The sequence below is a fragment of the Hypanus sabinus genome, chromosome 23, assembly GCF_030144855.1.
Source record: "Hypanus sabinus isolate sHypSab1 chromosome 23, sHypSab1.hap1, whole genome shotgun sequence".
In the NCBI taxonomy this organism is placed as follows: domain Eukaryota; kingdom Metazoa; phylum Chordata; class Chondrichthyes; order Myliobatiformes; family Dasyatidae; genus Hypanus; species Hypanus sabinus.
In genome coordinates, this window is record NC_082728.1 from 36,744,750 (window position 1) to 36,755,127 (window position 10,378).

A 10,378-nucleotide genomic window follows, 5' to 3' on the forward strand; every position below is an offset into this window, starting at 1 on the left:
CTAGATGTTTCCGGGTTGAGAGAAAGGCCAATGAAAAGGCATCTATTGCTGATCTGTTGCAATGGTAGCCAAATTGGAGTGGATCTAAATTGCTTTTCAGGCAGGAGTTGATATGTTTCATCACCAACCTTTCAAAGCACTTCATCACCATGGGTATAAGCGATACCTGGTGATAGGAACATTCTCTCCCCTTGCTGTTTTCACTGATTCTTCCAGATATTGTTTGACGTGGAGAAACTCTGATTCATCAGATAAGGGATGATAGTTAGAGGGTGCTTGCTTGCCCTTTATTTGACCTGATGCACGGAGTCTGGAATCAACATTGAGGACACTGAATACCACTACCTCTTGCCTATCAATCAGTGTTTCACCACCTCTGAAAGGTCCTTCTTGCCAGTGGAGCAAGGTTTGTCTAGAGATTATGATGGGTATGTGTGAGGCACATATCCCGCGGAAGTGCTACTTCAAGTTGCTGCTTAGCTGGTCTGTGGGACAGCTCTCCCAATTTAGACACTCGTCTCCAGATGTTTGTGAGGAGAACTTTACAAGTTCAACTTGGAGCATCCAATCCAAGTCTCAGACTGTTATATTAAACAATGTTGTAGGCCACTTCAAAGGACATCTCTGAACCAACCACATGGTAGTGTTGGGAGTCGCATGATCAGGCAGATTTTGTGCCTTTCAAGATATGAATGAAATGCATAAATTCTTATGACAACAGAGATAATGGTCATCGTTACTGAGACTAATGGTTTTATTTTGTTGAAAATTCTAGATTATTAGCTGAATTTAAATTTCACAGCCACTATGATGGGATTTGAACCTGGGTCTCTGGAAGCCTAGAAATTTGGAAATGACTAAGAGCTGCAGAAAGGTAATTTGTTGCCAACACAACATAACTATATAGTTCACTTACAGTAAGGTGTAAAACCAAGTTATACTACCACAATCAGACAGAAAGAAAAGCTTGTTAAATTACATCGTAATTTCAATATTGACATTTTTCATATACAGAATAATCTTCACTGTACTTAGATTGGCTTCCCAGGTAATGGAAACACTCCAGAATGAATGAAGTTGAACAAATTATATTTTGTCCTTGGCATTGCTATCAGTGATTCATGATTTATCCAGAATTGAATCATTGTTATTTTAAAATTAGTCTTTCTTCATATCTTCCAGAATAAATTATGGAATTTCATACTAAATGTCCAAAACCTTGATCAAGCAAAAATAATTTTACATAAATTACAAGCTTTTGCAAGTGACAAATTCTATCCCAATTTCCTCATGTGAAAAAAAGTCTTAGCAGGCTAATTATTTCCCAGAAATGAAGATGACTGGAGTAGAAACACAGACATAAGTGTGAGGTTATTCTCTTTGGGAGTAAGAACAGGAAGGCAGATTATTATCTGAACAGTGTAGAGTTAGGTAAGGGAGAAATACAAAGAAATCTAGGAGTCCTTGTTCATCAGTCACTGAAGGTGAATGAGCAAGTGCAGCAGGCAGTGAAGAAGGCTAATGGAATGTTGGCCTTTATTACAAAGGGAATTGAGTACAAGAGCAAGGAAATCCTCTTGCATTTGTACAGGGCCCTGGTGAGACCACATCTGGAGTATTGTGTACAGTTTTGATCTGGAGTATTGTGTACAGTTTTGGTCTCCAGGGTTAAGGAAGGACATCCTGGCTGTAGAAGAAGTGCAGCGTAGATTCACAAGGTTAATTCCTGGGATGTCCGGACTGTCTTACGCAGAGAGGTTAGAGAGACTTGGCTTGTACACGCTGGAATTAAGGAGATTGAGAGGGGATCTGATTGCAACATATAAGATTATTAAGGGATTGGACAAGATAGAGGCAGGAAATATGTTCCAGATGCTGGGAGAGTCCAGTACCAGAGGGCATGGTTTGAGAATAAGGGGTAGGTCATTTAGGACAGAGTTAAGGAAAAACTTCTTCTCCCAGAGAGTTGTGGGGATCTGGAATGCACTGCCTCAGAAGGCAGTGGAGGCCAATTGTCTGGATGCTTTCAAGAAGGAGCTAGATAGGTATCTTATGGATAAGGGAATCAAGGGATATGGGGACAAAGCAGGAACCGGGTATTGATAGCAGGTGATCAGCCATGATCTCAGAATGGCGGTGCAGGCTCGAAGGGCCGAATGGTCTACTTCTGCACCTATTGTCTGTTGTCTGTTGTCTGTTGTATAAGACCAACTGCTTTTCAGGCAATTGAGAGCTACTGGAATACTGTACACTGTGATTTCACATGATGTTGTGTAAGATAGAATGTGCCTATTACTCTAGACGATTGACTGGCATGTCTGTAGCAGCAAAACTAATCCAAGATCAAAACAAAGCAATTGCCTCTAGCTTGCGACCACCATGAGGTTGTTACACTTGCATGACGCACCCTCAGCTCCAATTAAATGATTGTTCCAAAGAGTCAAATCCTTTATTTTGATCCTTAACTAGCAATTAGCAAACACACAATCCTGAAGAGATGAACTTAAGCATGCTCAAATATAAGCTCAGCATTATTCAGTGATATTAAGTAGGCAGCAAAGATATGGCCTCCGCCAGTTTCAAGCCACGAAATAAGCAAGAATGCATAACTTGTTCCCTTCATTTTTACCACACCTCCACTAATGAAAACTAGTTATCATATTAAATGCACAATGCCGAATACAAAGCAAATAGAGAATAGATACTTGGCTCCTACAATGTTAAAACCCTGAGACCTAGGAAACTTCGGACAAAAAGAAGAAAATTGCAGAACAAAATTCTACAATGAGCCTATCATAGTAAACATAATAGCTTTTGGCTTAACCTTTGGAATGGCATCTTTATTACATCACCCTTGCATCACACGTTTAGCCTTTATTTATAAACTTCTCTGCATTCTATTTATGTTGTTCCAATCAGAATTCATAGACATAGAGGTACTGTACATAGAATCACATTTTCACAGCTCACTGAATAAATTACAGACTGAAAAATTGAGTAAAAAATCTACTTGTTCTTTTAACCTTCAGTAAATGGGTGTCAGCTCCTTTTGTCTTGTCCTATGATTTTTGCCTGGAATCAGAACAGTTCCTGCAGATTGGAGTTATGCAATCCAATTACCCAATACAATCTGAATAAGATCTGTTGTTCGATAGCTGAGTCACAGATTTATTAGTTGATGAAGCTACGTATTCTTAAGCTCTTGCAACATTTTCACTTCTGCAAATATAGTCACACAAAAGCACACATATCTAGTCCAAGACCTTGAGTGACATATCCTACAAATTGATGGTACAGTTCCCACTATAATTCACTGTATATTTTAATATGCATATGATAAAATAAACCTAATTTTTATTATGTGAAATAGCGTACCCAGGTGGAAATCTTCACATTTTCTCACATTATATTATGTCTGCCACGTTATTGTCCATACAGCTTAACTGCATTAATTTGAAGCTTCTTTACATCATCCTCCCTCTTCACAATTAAACTTGCTGTTGTACTATAAACATTTCAGAAGGTGATGTGCTCATTTGGGAATTAGCAGGAAAGTGAACAAGTTTGAAGAACAGGCATCCTGCTGAATTGAAAGGCAGGTCCTAAAAGCTGTCCTGCTTCATGTGTCTGCTTGGTATCTTCTTGCCAAATTTATTGAAGAGAATTGATAAGGTTTCAGTTGCAGCCATATTTACTGTGATTATAGGAATTGTGAGATTGATGGAGTTGGGGTGATGTGGGTGTAAACCTGAAGATGGTGGTGTGTCTGGATCCAATCAAAGGTGTATTTGATTATCTTATTTTAAGATCACAAGTCATTGCTGAATACTAAGAGCATCAAGTAGTACAGGACCATCAATTCAGTGGGTTACTCAACAGCAATGAAGCTGGCTCTATTGCGTAACATTTTTGTGTTGTCACCTGGACCAGCTGTGTATTGTTGGACAGTGCACGGTGCTAAAAAAGGTGTGAGTGATCATCTTGGATGCTTTTATTGTGATCACAAGACCCTGTTATACATTGGTAATGTAGAATACTGTATGTCTGGTTCGCTGGTTCATTGGCATGACCAAGCTGTGTTGTCTCAGTTTTGGCGAGGACTAGGCCTAGGCCCCAGGGTCACCTGTTGCAGTCACCCAGGGGTGCGGAGGCGCCGAGGGGCTGTGGGAGAGGTCTCTCTGGGCATGCTGGAATCCATTCTGGGTTGGCAGTTGGCCCCTCTCATCAGTGTTGCTCTGTAGTGTTCACTCGATGCTGCCCTCTGGTGTTTGCTCCGTGCTGCTCTCCAGTGTTTGCTCAGTGGAAGAACAAGCTGGACACTCAGGGACTTGGGCTATAGTCTTTGTTCCTTGTGATTGTATGTTTTTTTCTGAAAACATAGGCATATATTTTATTTGTGCTATGTGTTATGTGCTACATGCTGTGTGTTGTTGGTAATGTGTTTTATGCCTTGGTCCTGGAGGAATGTTTCATTTGGCTATATTTGTGTATGGTTGAATGATGATAGAGCTTGAACTTGAATGAGAAAATTATGGGAATGCCAAGGTCCTCCCAAATTTAATGGAAGGACCTCACCATCACCTTTTAATTCTGGTTTGTCGGCACAGCTGGCAAGATTGGTCAAAAGGAGACTCAAGAGACTGCAGACGGTGGTATCTACAGCAACAAAAAAATTACTGGAGGAAACCAATGGGCTGAGCAGCATCAGTGGAGGGAAAGGAATCATCAAGATTTCAAGCCAAAGCCCTGCATCAGACTGAAAATGTAGAAGGGAGATGGCTAGTATAAAGAGCATGGTGAGGGCAGTGAGGCAAAATCCTGAGGTAATTGGTGGACTGAGAAGATGACAGGCAGTTTGCGCCAGGAGGGGACCGTTGATGGCGGGTTTTGAGAGAGTGGCGGTGGAACATGCAATCTCTGCACAGACACCAGAGGATACAATTAAATGCTGGTCCTGAAGCTATAAAACAACAGCTTTACAAGCAGTGCACAGTGCCTGTGGGCATGAAGACCAGGAGATGTTATGATACTCAATTTTCTTTACTAAATGATGCCAATTCTCCTCCACACCCAAACTGACGGCTCCTCCCTCAGCTTCCCACTTGCCTCTCCCTTTTTACAGCAGTCAGTCACCACATGTTAAGGTGTGGTACACCTACCTCTGTTTGGTTTTGCAGTATTCATTTATTTTTGTAACTTTTGTACTTCTTTGATTCGGATATGGGTCTCCATTGTGGACTGAGAGTGGGAAGGAGGTAAGGAGAGGGGAATCATAGTTGGGGAAACGGGAATGGAGAGGGGAGAGAGCAGGAAGCACCAGAGAGACATTCTGTAATGATTAATAAACCCAATGTTTGGAATCATATGACCTGGCTTGGTGTCTCAGGATTGGGTGTGTCTGCACCCATGCCACACCCCCTACCCCGGCACTCCTTCTCTGCCACCTGTCCCACACCCATCCCACAATGTTCAACCCTTGCCGATTCCCAACATCCTTTGCTCCCACCAGTTTCACAAATTCCATTCCACATTGAGAAATACAGTACTGTGCAAAAGTCTTCAGCACCCTAGCTATATATATCCTCAAGACAGTTGCACAGTACCTTATTTTGAAATACAAAGCTAAAATTAGCGACAAACATAAAGAGAGGCATAATGTAAAAGCAAGGTAGTGATTTACCTTGTCGTCACTTATTGTGTTTGGGGTTCTGGCACTAGGCTCCTTAGTCTTTTGCCTTAGGTGTCAATAAAGATTTGTAAGTTCCAGCTAATATAATTTATGTAGGCACCAACAAGAAGGGCAGGCTTCTTTTGGAGGAATAGTCAGATTCAGTAGCAATCCACATGGAATTTGGAGCTGAATTGTTGAGAATGAAAACTGACTGTACATCTTAATGAGGCAATGCCACAAAATGGTCTGATGGCATGGGACCAGCAGTAATTAGGTGCAAGGGAGTTAGAGAGCCAAATGTGATTAAAAGAATCAAACAGAAGAACAGGAGTAATAATCCTCAGCTTCACAGATGCAACGGTGGCACATCATGGTTTGGGGCAGTTCATTTCTATTCAGCTCATTCATTTTGCTTTGCTTTCATTTCAAAAACAGCATGTCGCTTCCTTTTCAATACTGGGTGCCTTTTTTAAAACTGAAGTAGAAATTAGGTTTAGGCAGTTAACTGTCTCCAAGCATTACAACAAATATAACGTTGATTTAAACAAACTAGGACATTGTTTGACCAATTTAGATCAACATCACATTTCATGTTAGGCAAGTATTGGAACATCATAGAACGTTCAAATTCAGTCATCATCTGATGGCAGTTACTATTGTCATCAGGCTGATTATTGTGCTCAATGCAAGTCATATTTGGTTTAATTATAAATTATATATGGAATCTAAATTTAAATCTATATTCTCTGACAATTATAGCCCTGAATATGTAATGTAATTACTCCATGCTACAAATTTAAACATGAGGAAGTGTGAACAAATCTGCTTTTTTGGAAAAGATGACGTACAATAGGAATAATCCTTTGCCTTCTGTCGGCAGTTAATACAATTCTGCGAACTGTAGGTGACATTGGGCTCACTCAGCAGATGTCCTTCAACATACACATTCAACTGTGATTCTCTCAAGAATAACAATAGATCATTCGATCTTATCTCAGGAAGAATGGTCTAGGGTGCGGTACATCTAAATTAAAATAAGATGTTCTCATTGAAATAAGTGAGTAACAGGAAATGTTAACTGAGTATTTCTAAAAAGCACTCAATAAAAAAGAATTTCCTTTGTTTTAGTGGAAAAAGTAGTAACACTCCATGTCACCTATTGAGCCAACTGTGCTATTCAGTGACTAATCTGAATTAACCCGGGTCACCGCTTTACCTTTTTCACCCATTACCCAAACCCTTGACTCATATATTCAATGACTTAGCCAAAGTGTTCTCTTGGTTGAGAATTTCAAAGTTTCTCATCCCACTGAGAAAAGGAGTTCCACGCACACTCTGATAGCAAGTCATTTAGGAGCTTAAGCATGTGAAATTGAAGTGTGTATTCGCAAGCATGTTATTAATTAAATAAATATTCTTAGCATTGCTATAACTTAATCAGTTGGAGAAGTCAAACACAGAATTCATTGAGTTTTTAATTATCAGTCTGAAAAAGACATGTTATTCCACTTAGATGATTGACATGAAACTTTTTCTCTGTCTCTATGCAGATGCCCTAAAGATTGTTTCCAGCATTCTCTGCTTTTAACTTGGGTATCCAGTATCTGCAATGTTTTATTTTCATTATTGTGGAAATCAAGAAGAAACAGAATTGTATGATTGTATTTTGAGTTTACAAAGTGTGGAGAAGGAAAGTATAAGAGGTTTACAAAAAAATAAATTGTCAGAAACACACACAGATGGCTGAAGGAACTCGGCAGGTCGGGCAGCACCTATGCAGAGGAATAAACAGTCATCAGGACTGGAAAAGAAGTGGAGAACAAACTAGAGTAAGAAGATGGAGGCTGTAGAAACTGACAGGTGATCTTCTTGTTCCAGTGATATTTATTGAGTTTGTTTATATGTTCATATTTATTTTAAATTTGATGATTTGATATTTGTGTGTGTGGCTATTCTGCTAATTGTCAATTGTTCGTGGCTGTTTGAACTATTGTCTTGTAAGTTGTTGGTTAACAACTGCACTGTTATGCAAGAGCGCTATACAAGGTCATTCTTACCCTCAGCCATTAAGCTCTATAATGGCTTAGCCAATAGCCAGGGAAGTGATGACCCCCCACCCCCCTCCTGTTAGACTGTTTAAGGTAACTTTTTAAAAATTCTTACTTAATTCTCTTCTAATATTTATATATTTGTATATCTATGCACTTGCTATCCTACTGTGATACTGTAACTCCCTTTGGGATCAATAAAGTATATATTGCATGGCATTGTCCTGTGTTTTATGCTTGGCACCAAACCATTATCAATATTAATATGTTTCACATATTGGCAATAAAGTGATTCTGATTCTGAAACCAGGAGAGGAAGAAAATGTGTGGGTGGGGGAGGGGCAATGAAACAAGAAGCTGGAAGGTGATTGGTGGGTGAGGTAAAGGGCTAAAGAAGAAGGAATCTGATAGGAGAGGGCAGTGGACTATGGGAGAAGAGGAAGGAGGAGGGGCACGAGAGCAAGGTGATGGCCAGGCGAACAAAAGAGAAAGAGTAAGAGGGGAATGTAAAAAGAGGGAAGGAGGGAAATGGAGATATTACCAGAAGTTAGAGAAATAAATAATCATAGCATTAGGTTGGAGGCTACTCAAATGGAACATCAGTTACTACTCCCCCAACCTGAGAGTGACCTTATCAGGACCACAAAGAAGGCTATGGACCGACATGTCAGAATGGAAATGGAAAGTAGAATTAAAATGGATGGCCTCTGGGTAATGCCACCTTTAGTGGAATATGGAGCGAAGTTTCTTGAAAAGGCAGTCCTTCAATCTTCATCAGATCTCCCCGATGTAGAGAAGACCACACCGGGAGAACCGGATACAGCAGGTGACTGTGACAGACTCTCAGGGAACTGTTGTCGCTCCTGGTAGAACCACTTGTGCGTAAGAAGAAGTGGTGATCAGGGGTTCCCAACCTTTTTTGTGCCATGGATCCCTACCGTTAACCGAGGGCTCCGTAGAACCTCTGTTGCCAATGAAAATGTAAGTAATTACTGAATCAAGTAGAAACTTAAACAATACCGTGAACCTTTTTGCTTTGCATGTTACATACAAATCAATGTTCTACTTATACTTGCTTAATGTCAGTGTGCCGAGGAAAAGGGCACTCATCCAGTGGTCTTTGGTATTTCAATCAGTCAAGGTTTCCTTGAATTATTTTTGTCATGGAGTAAGCTACATGTTCATAAAAGAGTAACATTAAAACAAGTAAAAGTATTGTCAATAAAACTACAAGCTGTAACATCAGAATTAAATGATTTGCTCCATACCTCTGTACTATGTACTAGTACTAGTACTCTGTACTAAACAAAAGGATAAAAAGTTAAATAACAGGACAAAAAAGTTTTATATCTGTTAAGTACAAATTTTAATGCATAACAAGGACAGATGATTGTAAAATTAGATGTGAAACATGCTGTATCACATTCTACCTGCTGAACATATTGAATGACATTTAAGATTGAAGATTAGCTTCATGTATTACATGTTTATTGAAACATACAGTGCAATGTGTCAACATCCAACACAATCCAAGGATGTGCTGGTGGGGGGGTGGGGGGCAAGTGTCACCATGTGTTCGCCGCTAACATACCACATCCACAGGTTATTTATCCTTACTAACTAATAAGTCTTTGGAATGTGGGAGGATACAAGAACACCCAAGGGAAACCGATGCGGTCACAAGGAGACTGTACAGACTCCATGCAGAAGGTATCAGAAATCGAATCCTGATTGCTGGCGCTGTAAGCTTTATGCCAACCATTATGCTACTGTGCTGTCCAACCAGCCAGGAATTAATTGAGCCAGCAACGCTGACATCCATGATCTTTTAGTGAAGGTAAAACCTAAAAAAGATGCTGTCAACTCATTGGCAGATTAACACTGTTCCTCCTTCCGCCGACACAGCCTGATCTGTTGAGTATATCCAGCATTTTCTGTTTTTATTTTAGCTTTTGAGTATTTGCAGTTTTTAAAAATCTTCACATTTTGAATAAAGTGATCTTTAGAGGACAAAGAATCTGTAATTTCTGCCTCATCTTTATATAACAAGACTTTCTGCTGTATCAGTATATTTAATAATGACAATTCTCTGCATTGTTATACTCAGGATAAGAGAAGGATAAATGGAATTATTCCAGAATGATTCAATGGTCCAAGAAATCTTTCTAATGGCCTTTTTAGACAAAGTGATGGGCCTTTCTTTTTCATAAAGAAAACTGCAAAAACACCTTAAGAATGTCTGATGGGTGGCTGTTCATGCTTTACACAATAACTTATAAAAAGAAGTTATGTTGATGACAACCTTGTCTAATTGACTTCATTCGACAATTTATACTTTCCAATAATTTTGGAAAGCTGTCAAAAATTCTAGGTTGGCAGACAATCTAACTTCTGTGAGGCTACCAGCGAACAAGCCTGAGAAATGAGGGGCCTGCAATTTAGCCTAAGATCATGACTGTTCAGTTTTACAAACATACAGACTTTAAAGATGGGTTAGTAGAACCATACAGAGAGCAGCCACACTTTAAAACCTATCCTGATGAATCATCTTCACCCCAACAGCCATCAAATACACTGATCAGTGATATGTTGTTTCAACACTTGAGTGCCAAGTCCTTTCTGCATTTTCCTTCTTTATCACCTGCTATTTTTTAATCCC